This window comes from Anabrus simplex, chromosome 6 (assembly GCF_040414725.1).
Source record: "Anabrus simplex isolate iqAnaSimp1 chromosome 6, ASM4041472v1, whole genome shotgun sequence".
Lineage (NCBI taxonomy): Eukaryota > Metazoa > Arthropoda > Insecta > Orthoptera > Tettigoniidae > Anabrus > Anabrus simplex.
The window spans coordinates 57,185,665-57,203,632 of record NC_090270.1 but is presented as its reverse complement, the minus strand read 5'-3'; positions in this window follow the sequence as shown (position 1 = coordinate 57,203,632).

The window sequence follows — 17,968 nt, the reverse complement described above, 5'->3', positions numbered from 1 at the left end:
CAGTGATTGTTTTACGCCCCAGCAACCATTTTACGATTTACAGAGACGCAGAGGTACTGAAATTTTGTCCTGCTGGCGTTGTCTTACGTGCGCTTAATCTACTGAATAAAGACTGGCATATTGAGCACCTTCGAATACCACCGGTCTGAGCCAAATTAGGTTCAGAAAGACAGCACGTTACCATTTCAACAAGTCAGCCCTGTAGAGTGTAAGTCAATGTGATCTCCTCCCCTCCCTGACACATTTCCTTTGAAGTGGAAAGTAGCACTAATAAAGTATCTGACTGTGTGTTCTTTTTTGACACGTTAAATCTAACCGCGTACAGCATACTCCCATGTAAAGTGAAACATGTTCTAGAAGGTACTTCGTGTGATATTACGGAGTGAAGGTGATCGTTATAAGTGTAATTACACCATTACGTTCCCCGTATTACTCTCCACTGATTACTGGGCGGAGAGGTCACACTTTTTGAAGACCTTTGTTACTTGCATCACATTTGATATTCTCCGTAGATTTTTTTAGAGTAAAGACGTTCACACAGTGGCGAAAAAGATTTACCGAGCGTAACAAAATTCAGCACTCACTCTTAGGTGAGACCAAAACAGATATATTTTATTAAATAGCCACTGGGTCACGAAGGCCTAGACCTCGTAAACCAAATACCATCGATGTCGGATGAGAATAATAGTTTAGCAAGAGAGGTCAGACAGGAATGTTAAAGGTGAGGAACCGGGCACAAATGGCCGTGGCCTTTCCATTTCCCTTTTGCCGATACCTTCATTTTTGAGTGGTGGGTTCGAATCCCATCGTCGGTAGCCCTGGAGATGGTTTTCTCTGCTTTCCAATTTTCACACCAGGCAAATGCTAGGGCTGTACCTTAATTAAGACCGCTGCCTTCCCGATCCTATCCTCTCCCATCCTTGCTTCGCCGAAAACCGTCGGTGTGTTAGTGTGACTTTAAAACCACTAGTATTTTTGAATGCCTTTGCTGGCAGGACCTAGTGTTTACTGTGCACTATGTCTTCTGGTATAGGCTACAACGATTTTGTTACTTTCATAGATCTGTCTCTGTCATCCTTGGCTTTGACAATATGGAAGTGACTGAGGTATGAGCGATGCTAATAATGCCAGTCAATATGCAGCCAGTCCCTGCTATGAATGGTGTGAAAATGTTGCTCATAGGGTCGGTTGGTGTATGCATTTCAGTGGGCTTGGCAGACTGATATGTAATAGCAACTTTGGCTCGGTGAGGAAAGCAACGGGAAACTACCTCACTCCTTATTTCCCTATACGCCTCTTCAGTGATGCCTAGGCCATCTATGACAGCTGATGGCAGAGCTGTTGAGGATCCCAACAGCGGCATCGTTGAAGGACTGAACATACATACATACATACATACATACATACATACATACATACATACATACATACAGTATTTTTGAAGTGTCGGAGCTCTTCCATGTTCCATCTGATTGTTGTCGATAGTAGATGGTTACCCAGTCGTATGTTCTCTTGAAATAATATCCACTACATGATTGTAAGACTGTGACGACGTTAAGATAACGTATACCGACCGTACCCCATGGACGGACCAGAAATGAGCAATATTACTGTTAAGTTTGACACAAGTACGTATTATGGCCGGGGGTCATTTTAAAATTGGCGTTACGAACGAAAACGTGAAGATACGATTAAAATACGACTCTTCTACGAAAAATGTTTAAAATATGTCCTAATGCCAAAATAAGTCCGAAATATCTATTTATGCTCGACAATGCCGAAATATGAATATTATATGCCAGAAAACTGAATCTTATTGAGGCTCATTATATTTAAAATTTCATTATGACACAGATTCTACACCAATGAGAGTTCAGATTTTCATTATGATACAACTGTTTGACCAATTAGGTAAGGATAACATCGCACTTGCGCTCTACGCACTAGCTTCGCACTTGTTTCCAAAATCAAACATGTCGGACACACACATTAACATCAATGCACTTTCTACTTCCAATATTCCACAACCACACGGCACATTCCCGCAAATTTACTTCAGCTGTACAATAAACAATTTGTGTTTGAAATAGAGCTAGGTTATGAAAACCTTCTATCAAGGCTTTGGAAACATGTGACATTGTCAAGGTCTCTGATCCACTGACGGAAAATCATTAACCCAGCGCATGCGCTCTATTCTGTGAACTCAGTTCTCAATCAATCAATCAATCAATCAATCAATCAATCAATCAATCAATACTGATCTGCATTTAGGGCAGTCGCCCAGGTGGCAGATTCCCTATCTGTTGTTTTCCTAGCCTTTTCCTAAATGATTTCAAAGAAATTGGAAATTTATCGAACATCTCCCTTGGTAAGTTATTCCAGTCCTTAACTCCCCTTCATACATCGTGACATCTCGACAGAAATTTATGAATATTTAAAAAATAGAGCTATCACCGAGCATAAACAGTCGTATGCAGCTCGTGCTATCGTATGAGAAGTCGAAACTGCTTATTTATGATGAACATGTCGCATTTTCATTAACAACTCGTTAAGCATGTAAATAAAGCCAGGGAACAAAATAAGACTTTCGTAAACATCGGAGCCCTAGTGATAGATAATCCCGTGCCGTTGGTTTTCAGCAGGTTAAAAAGAACACCCTTGATGGACAATATTCCAGCATGCCGGGAGCAATTGAAGCGACCTAAGTTAGTTTGGGGGTATGCCGAGCTGAATGGTTTAAAGGGTAGTACCAGAATGCAAGCGGCCTACACATACGAACATGTTTCGGCGAACTTGGTCATTTTTTCAAAGTTCACGAACCAATATCGCCTGTGGCGAGCGTGGATTTCTGTCGAGTTGGAAAACTTGGTTCGTGGAGTTGCCAGAGACGAACTATGTTCGCGGGTGTGTAGTGTGGACTCGAACACGGTCTTCCTGTCAACTGTTCAAATCGGTTCTGGTGATATGAGACCAGGCATTGGCAGTGAGCCTTTTGATAAGTACAGTAGTCGGGATGGCAGACACAGCGACCTTCATGCATCCTAGCTTCTTGACTAATTTTGTAGTCTTTCAGAGGCTTTTCTTGCCTTTGGAAAGTGAAGTCGAGTGAATATAGAGAGATATAAGCGGGAGGAGGCATTGCAGGAGCTACTGAGAATGACGCGGGAGAAGATACCCGAGGCAGATTTAGCGTTTTTAACTGCGTGAGTTAATTAGTTAAAACAAAGTTTCGGTAGGGAAGCGAGAAAAGTTAAAGAATATAAAAATAAAACGGGTTCGTCCTTGTACTAAAATATTCACTTTTAGATACTTGTCCTTCAGGACTTCGTAGATAGCTTTGCAAGTTTCTGGAATTACCTTTCCCAGAGCTTGAGGGGAAATTGCCGCTGAAAACTGAAATCTTCCCGTAGCCAAGTACCAAAGTGTAGCTACGAGCCGTGCTTCTAGAGTGATTGCTTTTCTCATTTGGGTATCTTGCTTTGTGATCAATGGCGCAGCCATGTTTTAACAAATTTCTGTATTCTATATCTGACGTTCGCAGAAAATTTTGAAAGTCCTTTTCACTCGCGTCTTTGAGCATGTTAAAAAGATTCGTATACGACCACTTGTCTCTTTCCCGTAACCTGTGCTTACATCACGTACTCTTCTTCTTCTTCCTAAAACAACCCAACTCGTCAAGCACAATAACAGCAGCCGCAACTTTCGAAACGCTCATTTCCACAAGTGTGAGAGTGAGTTCTTCATAATGGACGAACGTGTGTGTTGCGAACTTAGTTCGCGAGCGAACTTCAGGAACCATGTTCATATGTGTATAGGGTAAAGTTTCACGGCATGTATCGCGCAGTCAATTCGGACGGTGTTACGAGCAGGGTTTCAAACACCTAGGTTGAAGAATTCAGCAAGCTGACCCACCCGCCCCCTGTAGAGTAGAGGCATTCATAAATCTCCTTCACATCCGGCTAAAGTTATAGTGTGCCTCATTCCTTCCTTCCTTTCCAGGATCTGGTCCAGTTCATCCCTTGTCTCACATAATAATATTAACATGTGTAGAGCGAATGAGACGAGGGTGCGACAAGGTCAGGCCACTGCGGATCTCCAAGCCCTGGTTCCCTACATGATGTTCTGTTTTACATCCGGTCGTAGCATTAGCCACTATTCCCCTCCCGCCAGTGACATCGCTAAATGGGCCAAAAGGAGCTTCTGTTCAGAGCTGTCTAACAAATGTTATGAGATTCAATTTCAATTCTGTCTTTGTTTTTTTAGCAATAGTAAGAGAAGCACAATAGACAAAGGTGTGATTGTTTTATATTAATAAACGCGAAATCTATTTAAAACGTAATTTAAAAAAATTCAAATCCCTTTATACAAACTCGTAAATTGTACAACAGATATTCACAAATTATTGTGAAACTGACGCAGTTAGCGAAATGACAGCATAATCATGGTATTTTCGATGAAAAACGAGTTTTATGGATTATACGCTTGAAATGAGTACTTCCAGATAGTTGTATGTTATTGTTGTAACCTCACTACCCTTACTAACGACAGGCAAGAAATGCTCAAAACTGCATTCCAGCAAGTGGCAACGAAAACTATTGCAAAGCTCGGGTATTTTAAACAGAATGACTTTGCAGGTAAACTGTTCAGAACCAGTGCAGAACTCTTCTACCTTCCTTCTCTTCTTGGCAACACTGATGCCAACAGTTTGCTAGAGGAAGTTAAAGGCATACCGGAACTACTATAGGTGGTATTTTATAACAAAACTTTTTAATAAGATATCGAGCACTTCAAAAGCTTGCGAAAGAATGTGCAGGAGAAAAAGGTGATAATGACCGCGTGAACACGATTCTAGTGGCAATTGTTGACAACGAAAGAGCATTTTCTGCATACAAAGACATTTTATCTGATCCTAGGGTATCTTGCACAAATGTCGAAACCATTCTTGGTCTGTATATGGATGAACAAGTTGTAAGCATGAAACTTACGGTAAAGTTTTCAATGCAATTTCTCTTTAAAGACGTAATTTGTATTAATTGATACATTTTTAGCGACCTCTATCTACTTTCGAGGATACAGCTGTTGACATCCTTGTTCGAAGAGTTGGCAACACTGCCTGAGGAGATAGATTTGCCGAAAACATCGAGTCGATTTCATTCTCGTCTACAATTGCAAGATAGTTTTTAAACATTTCGACCTCCTATGTCGAGTTTAAAATTACTGGCACAAAATACTGAACTCATTTTGGCATCAAATTTCCGCTGGCTGTGCTCTCTTGTAACTCAAGCTCTGATGACATCGGGAATAAAGTGCAAGGAAGGGAATAATCGCGTATTCATTCCTCACAATGCAGTGTTGCCATTTTCTCACTGATATTTTCATTCCCCTCGTTGTAGAAACTGGTATTTTTTTGCGGAGATTTGGATGTGCTGTAATGCGAAAGACCCGTACCAGTAGATTTACCGACAAGCAAATGAACTTTTTTTTGTAGGCAAACTTCGGGCATTCCGATGAAATGAAATGGCGTATGGCTTTTAGTGCCGGGAGTGACCGAGGACAAGTTCGGCTCGCCAGATGCAGGTCTTTTGATTTGACTCCCGTAGGCGACCTGCGCGTCGTGATGAGGATGAAATGATGATGAAGACGACACATACATCCAGCCAAGACCATCTACAATAATATCAGACCTTAATACAAAAACAACATGGCCGACGCATCGGTTCCATGTAAACACGCCTGTGATACATAAACATAACCTTTTGATTATCGTACTGAATTGCTAAGCTGTCATTAATAATGAACAGAAAATCTACTTTGGGTAATAGACCAACACTATCTAGAAATAGCCTCTGTTTAGCTAAGCAATATGTGGATAATTCAAAATATACGGTACATATTTTGTTTGAACTAGTATGGTAAAGGAAATAGGTAATGTAGGATTGCATTCTAAAATAACAGTCCTGGGGGAATATTTGATACGTTTCAATTCAGTCAATTAATGAATAACTCACCTATGATCTGAATTTAGGGCTGTCAACCAAGTGGCAGATTACGTATCAATTGTCTACTTAGTACTTTCTTAAGTGATTTCAAAGAAATTGGAAATTTATCGAATTGGTGTAGATATAGTAGGGAGCACCCTTGGTAAATTATTCCAGACTGTAATTCTTCTTCCTACAAATCAATACTTGTTTTAGAAATACATTTATTTGAATGACCTTTCTATTACCATATGTTTTAAGTAGGCCTATAATAGCCTACCTCGTTCAAGAATTTTTTTAGAAACATAACCTTGTCGCGAATTTCAATTCTGTCATAACAATGATTCTGATAGGGCCTAATGATCTACCAAACTGCTACATCTGAGAGAATCTATAGGAGAATGAACTTGAAATTCTCTGGTAGCATATTTATTTTCGTTTAAAGCAGTTTAACACCCACATCGTTGGTAACGTAAATACGTACTATAAGGGACAGTATATCAATTGATACTTTGTCCTCTTAATTAACGAGGAGAATATAATCTCCATTCACAGATAAATAAATAGCTTTATCACTTTTTTATAACCTCACTTTTAAAATCCTCAAAAGGTATAGTAATTGAGAAATGTACTAGGATTGGCACCAACACAGAGTTTTGGTCTTATCCAGAAAGAAATAGCTCATCAAGTACACGGAACACATCCTCTCTATTGACAAATTTATCCTCGAATGTTTTAATGCACCGTAATAAATTACTTGTAACTACGAAATCGTCACGATGCATTAAGTACACTTGATCTGAATGCGAGTGTATCTCCTGTAATATGAATTACATCCAGGCATAGAATACGATCGACACGTCCTTTTTTAATATATCAAAATAGTTTTTAAAGCCATATTTTTTTTAAAAAAAACATGACTACACTAACGTTTCCTAATCAATCCAAACCAACAGAAAGAAATAAACAGATGCTTCGCACATGCTCATGTTTACATTTGAACAAACCGATCGGGCCGCCATTTTAGCTAATATCGATAGCTGCATTAAGGTCTGATATATTGTAGTTGGTCTTGATCCAGCCCCCGTGCCAGCGAAATTAACCAGTTAAGATTAAAATTCCCGTCCCTGCCGGGAATCGAACCCGGGACCCCTGTGGCCAGTGGCCAGCACGCTAACCATTTAGCCATGGAGCCGGACCGGGCATTCTGATGTTGCTCGAGGATAGTTGTTAAAGGTCAAATTGAGATCATTGGTCCTCTCCGGTGTCTTAAAATCTACAACACCGAGCGTGCGGGCTGCGCGGTTCGGGTCTCAAATATAAATATATCTCAATCACCAATCGCCCAGCTTGCAGATTCCCCATCTGTTGTTTACGTAGTCTTTTTTTAAATAATTGTAAATAATTTGGAAATTTTCTTGAACACCTCCCATGGTAAATTATTCCAATCACTAACTCCCCCTCCTATAAATGAATATTTGCCCAATTTGTCCTCTTGATTTCCTCTTCATATTGTGATCTTTCCTAATTTTAAAAACACCACTCAAACTTATTGTCTACAAATGTCCTTCTACACCATCTCTCCACTGACAGCTCGGAACATACCACTTAGTTGAGCAGCTCGTTTACCCATTCCGAAGTTTTCCCAGCAACATTTTTGCAACGCTACTCTTTTGTCGGAAATCACCCAGAACAAACCGAGCTGCTTTTCTTTTGGTTCACTTAGCTGTAAGTTTGCGTTCTGGAGATGGTGGATTCGAACCCACGCTGTCGATAGGCCTCAGTATTATTTTCACACCTAGCAAATGCTAGGACTGTACAGGTATCCTCTGCCTCTCGTAAGAGGCGACTAAAAGGGGCCGCAGGGACACTTAACTTGGGAGCGTGTGTTGGTGACCACGGGGCCCTTAGCTGCGTCGTGGCATTGCTTCCACGCTCCTCACTTTCATGTATCCTGTCCGACCTCCCTTGGTCAACTCTTGTTCTTTTCCGTCCCCGACGGTACTAGCTAGCGGGGCCTAGGGAGTGGCCCATGTATTTCTTTGGCCGATACCATCATTTGTCGAAGTGTCGGGCCCCTTCCATTTTCTTCTCTCTGATTAGTGGTAATAGAGGACGGTTACCCAGTTGTACTCTCCCTTAAAACAATAACCACCACTTTCACCTTTATAAGGCCACGGTCACTACTTTCGCAGTCTTAGCACTCGCTTCTGTCCTGTCATCGATGTAAGACCTTTGTGAGTCGGTGAAACGCAAAAATCAGTACCTTAATTTTTTTCTATTTGTTTTACGTCGCAACGACACAGATAGGTCTTAGGGCGACGATGGGAAAGGAAAGGCCTAGGGATGGGAAGGAAGCGGCCGTGGCCTTGATTAAGGTACAGCCCCAGCATTTGCCTGGTGTGAAAATGGGAAACCACGGAAAACCATCTTCAGGGCTGCCGACAGTGGGGTTCGAACCCCTTATTTCCCGGATGCGAGCTCACAGTGGGTCAAAATCGAAATCTAGGAGGACAAATTTTTTTTTTCATAATTAAAAAATCAAAATTTATTACTTCTACAGCATTCTCATATAATTGCCGCGCACTATTCTGGGATATAAACGCATCTTAGTGTAAATCTGTCACCACTGTTCGAGCTGGAATCGTATCCTATCTCCTGCGCTGTGCGTGCGTATCTCGCAGTCTGAATTGGAGAGTTAATGTAAGTGGCTGTGGTTTGGTTGTCTTTGAGGTTAGTGTGATGCTTTAAGATGGAACATACAGCTGAAGGTATGATCTTTACATTTGTAACGGGTTTCAGTTATTAATAAGCGTAATTGTAACGTAATTTTAGCTATATTTGCATCATGTAATATTTAACTATTATTTTTAAAATTATCACTTAGAGTTTTAGTATGTCGCGTCACTCTGCGTCGCTGTCTACTTAATGTTAAAATGTAGATAAAGTCTTGTAGTTTACGCCTGTTATAAGAATTTTTGCATCTTTTAGCAACTTACTTTGTTATTTTACGTTTTAGAAGATGCCGGCGCAACCAGTTCTCATACGTTTACAACTGTTTGAAAGACTGGGTTCGAAGATTGTGTCAAAAGTGGAACTTTGTGACTTTGTCAAAAGTAAATTAGGCATAGACAATATTGTTCTGAAGAGATAACTGAATGCCTACAAGGAGATTTAAAGGATTTTGTTGATAATTTTACCAGGCAGTGAAAGCAGGTTCATAGAAGTAAAGCAAAATTCATTTCCAAATATTCTGATTGGTTAAAAGAGAAGATAACATTTTTGAAAATTGTGTATGATTCTGAATTAACAGAAAATTTAAATCCTCCTACTCCATCCGCATCGAATTTCGGAAGGCCTAGAAAGCTTTTTCATGAAAGTAGTGAAAAATCAAAGAGACGAAAAATTCAACCGCTACTCTCCGCACATTCAGAACAAGAACTTATTCATGGCACACAAGTATCATTGCACATGTCTGGAAAACGAGATGCCGCAAAAATGGTTAAATAAACTCCTAAGTCTCCACATAGAGCTACTAAAATTAAAAAATCCTATGTAAAATCTGTACCGCTTACCGGTGAAGAGGCTCTATCATTCCTTATAGATAACAATTACAGCAAAAGCCAATATATGAATATGCGACTTGAATGCAAAAATAGGAACTGTAATATTTTCCCACCTTACCACATCATTAGAGAAATAAAACAGAAATGCTATCCCCCAAGTGAATCAATAACAATAACAGAAACATCAGCCACAATAACACTGCAATCACTGGTCGACCATACAATTGAGCGCCTTGCAGTACAAGAAGATGTTTTGAAACAGTCTATTTCTAGCAGTGATACAGTTAATATTATATTAAAATGGGGGTATGATGGTTCAAGCGGACATAGTCAGTATAAGCAGAAATTTACAGATGATGACGGCAGTGAGACTGATATTTTTGTAGTTTCAGTTGTTCCATTAAAAATGTATTCTTTAAATGTAGAAAGCAACAATGAAAAGAAATTTTTATGGTAGAACCCCACTATCTTCTTCGACAAGATTTTGCAGACCTCTTAAAATATTGTTTGAAAAGGATACTGTTGAATTGACTAGGCCAGAGGTTCAATTAGTTGAAAATGAAATAACGTCCCTCCAACCAAGTAAAATAGAAATTGATGATCAATACATATATATTAATCAAACTCTATTGCTGACCATGGTGGATGGAAAAGTCTGCAATTCTATTACAGGTTCATCAGCACAGAGGTGTTATGTGTGTGGTGCTGGTCCCAGAGAAATGAATAACGCACTCACAAGAACAGTTTGTCCTGAAGAGAGCTATAAATTTGGATTATTTACCCTCCATTGTTGGATCCGTTTTTTTGAATAATATATAATTGATTTTTGTATTATACCTATCGGGCAATTGTCAGAAGCAACCCAAGAAACTACAGAAAATCCAGATTTGGACATTCTAGGAAATCCTCACGAAAACATACAAATGAGGACATACTACATATGCTGCTGATATCTTCGGACCCAGTAATATCTCATAAAACCAGCGAAGTATTACTACTCCTGAAAGAACCAGATGTACCGGCTCATCATGAACAGCATGAGGCAGTGAATGACAATGATGCTTCAGATGACACATGTGATGAGTCATCAAGGTCAGGGTCATCGAGTGATTAGTGATAGTGACTGAAGTGCTGTCTGAAAATATCCACAATTGCAGTCTTCCGAATAAAAGGTAAACTGAGTACAATCTATTGTAGTTTAGGCTCTATACAACTCCTAGTCATAGACAATTTCTTGCATGTGTAGACGTAGATGTAGCTTAAAAAATATCTTGTTGTTGTCGTTTGAGTCATCAGTCCATAGACTGGTTTGATGCAGCTGTCCATGCCACCCTATCCTGTGCTAACCTTTCCACTTCTACGTAACTATTGCATCCTACATCTGCTCTAATCTGTTTGTCATATTCATACCTTGGTCTACCCCTACCGTTCTTGCCACCTACACTTCCTTCAAAAACCAAATGAACAAGTCCTGGGTGTCTTAAGATGTGTCCTATCATTCTATCTCTTCTTCTCGTCAAATTTAGCCAAATCGATCTCCTCTCACCAATTCGATTCAGTATCTCTTCATTCGTGATTCGATCTATCCATCTCACCTTCAGCATTCTTCTGTAACACCACATTTCAACAGCTTCTATTCTCTTTCTTTCTGAGCTAGTTATCGTCCATGTTTCACTTCCATACAATGCCACGCTCCACACAAAAGTCTTCAAAAACATCTTTCTAATTCCGATATCAATGTTTGAAGTGAGCAAATTTATTTTCTTAAGAAAGCTCTTCCTTGCTTGTGCTAGTCTGCATTTTATGTCCTCCTTACTTCTGCCATCGTTGGTTATTTTACTACCCAAGTAACAATATTCATCTACTTCCTTTAAGACTTCGTTTCCTAATCTAATATTTCCTACATCACCTGCCTTCGTTCGACTGCACTCCATTACTTTTGTTTTGGACTTATTTATTTTCATCTTGTACTCCTTACCCAAGACTTCATCCATACCATTCAGCAACTTCTCGAGATCTTCTGCAGTCTCAGATAAAATAACAATATCATCGGCAAATCTCAAGGTTTTGATTTCCTCTCCTTGGACTGTGATTCCCTTTCCAAATTTCTCTTTGATTTCCTTTACTGCCTGTTCTATGTAAACATTGAAAAGGAGAGGGGACAAACTGCAGCCTTGCCTCACTCCTTTCTGGATTGCTGCTTCTTTTTCAAAGCCCTCGATTCTTATCACTGCAGAATGATTTTTATACAGGTTGTAGATAATTCTTCGTTCTCGGTATCTGATCCCTATCATCTTCAGAATCAAAAATAGCCTGGTCCAATCAACATTATCGAATGCCTTTTCTAGATCTACGAATGCCATGTACGTGGGCTTGTCCTTCTTGATTCGATCCTCTAAGATCAGACGTAAAGTCAGGATTGCTTCACGTGTTCCTACATTTCTTCTGAAGCCAAATTGATCTTCCCCCAACTCAGCTTCAACTTGTTTTTCCATTCTTCTGTAAATAATACGTGTTAAAATTTTGCAGGCATGAGATACTAAACTAATAGTGCGGTAGTTTTCACACCTGTCAGCACCGGCTTTCTTGGGAATAGGTATAACAACATTCTGCCGAAAATCGGATGGGACTTCTCCTGTCTCATACATCTTGCACACTAAATGAAATAACCTTACCATGCTGGTTTCTCCTAAGGCAGTCAGTAATTCAGAGGGAATATCATCAATTCCAGGTGCCTTGTTCCTATTTAGGTCACTTACAGCTCTGTCAAACTCTGACCTCAAAATTGGGTCTCCCATTTCATCAGCATCAACAGCCTCTTCATGTTCCAGAACGAAATTATCTACATCGTTACTTTGATACAACTGTTGGATATGCTCCTGCCATCTTTCTGCTTTGTCTTCTTTCCCTAGAAGTGGCTTTCCATCTGAGCTCTTAATATTCATGCACCTAGATTTCCTTTCTCCAAAGGTTTCCTTGATTTTCCTGTATGCAGCATCTACCTTTCCCAGGACCATACAGCCTTCGACATCCTTGTACTTCTCCTTCAGCCATTATTCCTTAGCTACCTTGCACTTTCTATCCACTTCATTCTTTAATCGCCTGTATTCTTTTCTGCCCTCTTCATTTCTAGCATTCTTGTATTTTCGTCGTTCATCAATCAGGTCTAGTATCTCCTGAGTTATCCACTGATTCTTAGTTGATCTTTTCTTCCTTCCTAACATTTCTTCAGCAGCCCTACTGACTTCATTTTTCATGACTCTCCACTCTTCCTCTACTGTGTTTCCTTCGGCCTTTTCATTTAGTCCTTGTGCAACATGTTCCTTGAAACAATCCCTCACACTCTTTTCTTTCAACTTGTCTAGATCCCATCTTTTTGCATTCTTTCCTTTCTTCAATTTCTTCAACTTCAGATGGCATTTCATGACCAACAAGTTGTGGTCAGAGTCCACGTCTGCTCCTGGGAAAGTTTTGCAATCCAACACCTGGTTTCTGAATCTCTGCCTAATCATAATGAAGTCTATTTGATACCTTCCAGTGTCTCCAGGTCTCGTCCACGTATACAGCCGTCGTTTGTGGTGTTTGAACCAAGTATTGGCGAGGACTAAATTATGGTCAGTGCAGAATTCAACCAGCCGACTTCCTCTTTCGTTCCTTTGTCCCAATTCAAATTCTCCTACTGTGCTACCTTCTCTTCCTTGGCCTACCACTGCGTTCCAGTCTCCCATCACAATTAGATTCTCGTCGCCTTTGACATATTGTATTAAATCTTCTATCTCCTCATATATTCTTTCAATTTCTTCATCATCCGCTGAACTAGTAGGCATATAGACCTGCACTATTGTAGTGGGCATTGGTTTGGTGTCTATCTTGGCGACAATAATTCTTTCACTATGCTGGTCGTAGTAGCTTATCCGCTGCCCTATTTTCTTATTCATTATTAAACCAACTCCTGCATTACCCCTGTTTGATTTCGTGTTGATAATTCGGTAGTCGCCTGACCAAAAATCCTGTTCTTCCTGCCAACGTACTTCACTTATACCAACTACATCTAACTTTAGCCTATCCATCTCCCTTTTCAGATTCTCTAACCTACCACAACGATTCAAACTTCTAACATTCCACGCTCCGACTCTCAGAATGTCAGTATCCATCTTCCTGATGATCGCCCCCTCTCGTGTAGTCCCCACCCGGAGATCCGAATGGGGGACTAGTTTACTTCCGGAATATTTTACCCGGGAGGAAGCCATCATCAGTACATCAAGAACTGGAAAAAATCCAAAGAAAAGCAGCTTGATTTGTTCTGAGCGATTTCCGACAAAAGAGTAGCGTTACAAAAATGTTGCAATGTTTGGGTTGGGAAGAATTGAGAGAAAGAAGAAGAGCTGCTCGACTAAGTGGTATGTTCCGGGCTGTCAGCGGAGAGATGGCGTGGAATGACATTAGTAGACGAATAAGTTTGAATGGCGTTTATAAAAGTAGGAAAGATCACAGTACGAAGATAAAGTTGGAATTCAAGAGGACAAACTGGGGCAAATATTCATTTATAGGAAGGGGAGTTAGGGATTGGAATAACTTACCAAGAGGGATGTTCAATAAATTTCCAATTTCTTTGAAATCATTTAGGAAAAGGCTAGGAAAACAACAAATAGGGAATCTGCCACCTGGGCGACTGCCCTAAATGCAGATCAGTACTGATTGATTGATTGATTGATTGATTGATTGATTGATTGATTGATTGATTGATTGATCATTCATACAGAGAGAGCTGTATGTCCTCGGGAGGTGGTTACGGCTGTAGTTTCCCGTTGCTTTCAGCCGTGTAGCAGTATCAACACAGCTAAGCCATGTTAAGTATTATTACAAGGCCGTATCAGTCAATCATCTAGACTGCCGCCCTTGCAACTACCGAAAGGCTGCTACCCCCCTTTCGATGAACCATTCGTTAGTCTGGTCTCTCAACAGATACCCATCCGATATGGTTGCACCTGCGGCTCGGCTATCTGCATCATTGGGACACGCAAGCCTCCCCACCGCGGCAAGGTCACATGGTTCGCAGAGGAGGAAAAAAAAAAGGTCTTAACTGATGTTTATTATGAAGTAAACAAATTATATACGTTGCTTTCACTCTAAATTCATGATTAAAACGTAAAAATAATTTTGTCCCCCTAGATTTCGATTTTGACCCACTGTGCAGCTGCGCGCTCCTAACCGCACGGCCAACTCGCCCAGTTAAACAAAATCTAAAATAATTAAGTTGTATATCGAGTCTTCAACGCACGCCTCCGTGGCTCAGGCGGCAATGTGCCGGCCTCTCACCGCTGGATACCGTGGTTCAAATCCCGGTCACTCCATGTGAGATTTGTGCTGGACAATGCGGAGGCGGGACAGGTTTTCCGTGTTATATTTCATTCCAGCAACACTCTCCAATATTTCATTTCATGTGCCATTCATTAATCATTGCCCCAGAGGAGTGTGACAGGCTTCGGCAGCTGGCACAATTCCTATCCTCGCCGCTAAATGAGGGCTTCATTCATTCCATTCCTGATCCGGTAGAATGACTGGAAATAGGCTGTGGATTTTCATTTTCATTGCGTCTTCAACGCAAAAGCTGGTTGGATACTCAACAACTCCACCATCAGCTGTAACAGACATCGTAGGCGTAACTGAAGAAATGTACAGGTGACACAAAGGTTCGTTAATGTTTGACGAGGCAATACTTCACGGAATATTGGAAGTAGAGAGGTAATAATTGACACACATTACATGGGATTTTATTGACACCAAAATAAAGTACACAGAATGGCCAACAGATGGTGCTTCATACGATACTCAAGCAATAATTAACACAACAATCGAGGTTTAGCAAAGACGATGTTGTTTATAACACATGCGCATCATGTCGGCCATCATTCATCAACAATATCTGCAGTCGAGAGACAATGCTGTGAGCAGCACTGTACAGCATATCCATAGGTATGGTGAGAAATTGCCGTCCGATATTGTCGTTTAACATCCCTGATGAGGTCGGACGATCGCGGTAGACTTGAGACTTCAGGTAAACCCACAACCAATAATCACATATATTGAGGTCAGGGGACCGGGGAGACCAAGTATGACATGCCGCGATTGAAGGCGCATCTGACGCCCTCTCGACGACGACGACGAAGGCGTTTTCATTCCCCTCCCGAAAGGTGGGGCAGGCCACCTAGAGGGTAATGTCCTTTCTCAGGCTAGGAGAAGAGGTAGAGATCGGTGGATGTGCTGAATGAAGAAGATGGGTAAAAAAGAAGATAATAGCGGAGGAGGAATGATGGGGGGGCTTGTTGGCTAGTGGGATGTGAAGTAGGGAGGATGTGTGAAAGGAGTGGAGTTTCAGACGGGAGTTCCAGGGGGAATGAAGTTAAGATTGAAGTGAGGGGTGAGGATTTGGAGTGTTCCTGCTATATTACATAGAGAAGTGGTAAGGAGTCGTATGAGGTCAGCTGTTGGGAGTGATGGGAAGAAGGAACGAGTTGGGGGAATTGGTGGCTGGACGTGATAACGAGGTTGATATGGAGGAGGGGCTGCCCGGGTTCGACGACTTGTGTTGGGGGTGGGACGTCTGGTAGTTGGTTGGGGATGGGAGCGATAGGGTTCCTCTTTGTACAAATGCCCATAGATGTATACTCCGCTGGTGACGATGCAATGAGCGTCTTCTTCAGTTGGGAGATGAATACGAACTAAATAAGTCGGACCAGAGGTGTTCATGATCCGGAATGGTTGCCGTACTGGGATGCCTTCTGCTCGGAGTTCTTGCAGAAATGTTGGGATCAACGCCGCGGATGACACAACTGAACATGCCGTGGTAATATTGGATTGGCTGTGGTGATTGCATGTGAGGCGACGTTGGTGGTGCCACTTCTGCGGTGAGAATCGAGTTCGTAACCATTGGTGTGTCAGATGCGTCGTCGGTTTGCTGTTGTCGAAGGTAGCGGGGTGGGATGTAAAGTAGACTAGGTTGTTCAGGGGTTGGTGGCATAGGAATTGATCGTCTTGAGTGATGAAGGATGTGAGATTGTAGGAGTGGTGATGGGAACGTATTGAAGGGTGAGGGCAGATGTTGTTGTTGTTGTGGTGGTGGTGGTGGTGGTGGTGGTGGTGGTGGTGGTGGTGGTGGTGGTGGTGGTGGTGGTGGTGGTGGTGGTGGTCATGGCGGAAAGATATGAATACATGATGAGGAAGCTAACTTCCAATCGTGGAGTCGGCTGCTTGCTATTTTGAGTCCGGCAGGGAGCTTGGAGTAAACGATGCTGAGCCACCTCGCCGGTCAAAAAGTGATGCGGAGTTGCTTCTGCGAGGTATAGAAGTTCGAAGACACGCCCTCTCTCACGATAGCTCCTTTTATACCTACCGTACACGGGCCTCGTGAGGCATCACGGACGTGTTGGTCTCCAGAGTCATCTGTTGGCCTGTTTGTGCACTCGTTATTGGTGTCAATAAAATTCCATGTCATTGGCCATTTCTACCTGACGTATTGCTGTCTTTGTGTACTTCATTTTGGTGCCAATAAAACCACATGTCATGCCAATCATGTGTGTCAATTATAAGCTCTCTACCTCCAGTATTTTGTGAAGTATTGTTTCGTCAAATGTTAACTAACTTTTGCGTCACCCTGTGCTACGGGAGGTTAGTTAATTATTATTATTATTATTATTATTATTATTATTATTATTATTATTATTATTATTATGTAGTAGTGGTAGTAGTATTGGTGAAATATTTAGTCGTAGTTCTTCATTTACGGACAAATGCTTACCTGCGCCCGTTTCCTCTCTACCATTTCATTTATCGCTCCGTTATTGTCTCATTCTTTCATTCTCTCCCGACACCAACGGTAGTGAGCTTGCAAGGTCTCGAGAATATTTTATTTACCTGCCTTGAATGGCTATTCAGTTTCTTTAGGCGAGTCCTTGATCGGACGGAACTAGTCTTCTTTCTTCTGTGATTTGCGTTAAGAGGAGATTTTCTGGTAAAATAGTCAACTGTCATCCATCTGCAGAACATTGGGCATCCTATTTTAAAAGGTCTGAAAGAAATCCATTCAGAACTCCATGTCGTATAGTGTCTGTCTGTCGATTAGATTGTCATTCCAGTGGCTGGTTGGAGTGGTTATAGGGATACAGCAAAAACCGATTACGCTGCCAAAATGAGAGAAGAGGAGTGAGATGGTTTGCCTTTGTTTTCCTCGCTGGACCAGAAAGTGCTATTGCAGCACACTCAGGTGCAGTGGTGGTGCTTCGGATGTTTTGGATCTAAAATTCGCCCGAATGTGGCGACAGATATGATCTTAAATAGCTAAATAAAACCGGTCCGGTAAACATTCATAAGAGTCCCATGGAATTACCGCTTGTTAATGAACAGGAGAACTGTCCATCACGGGAA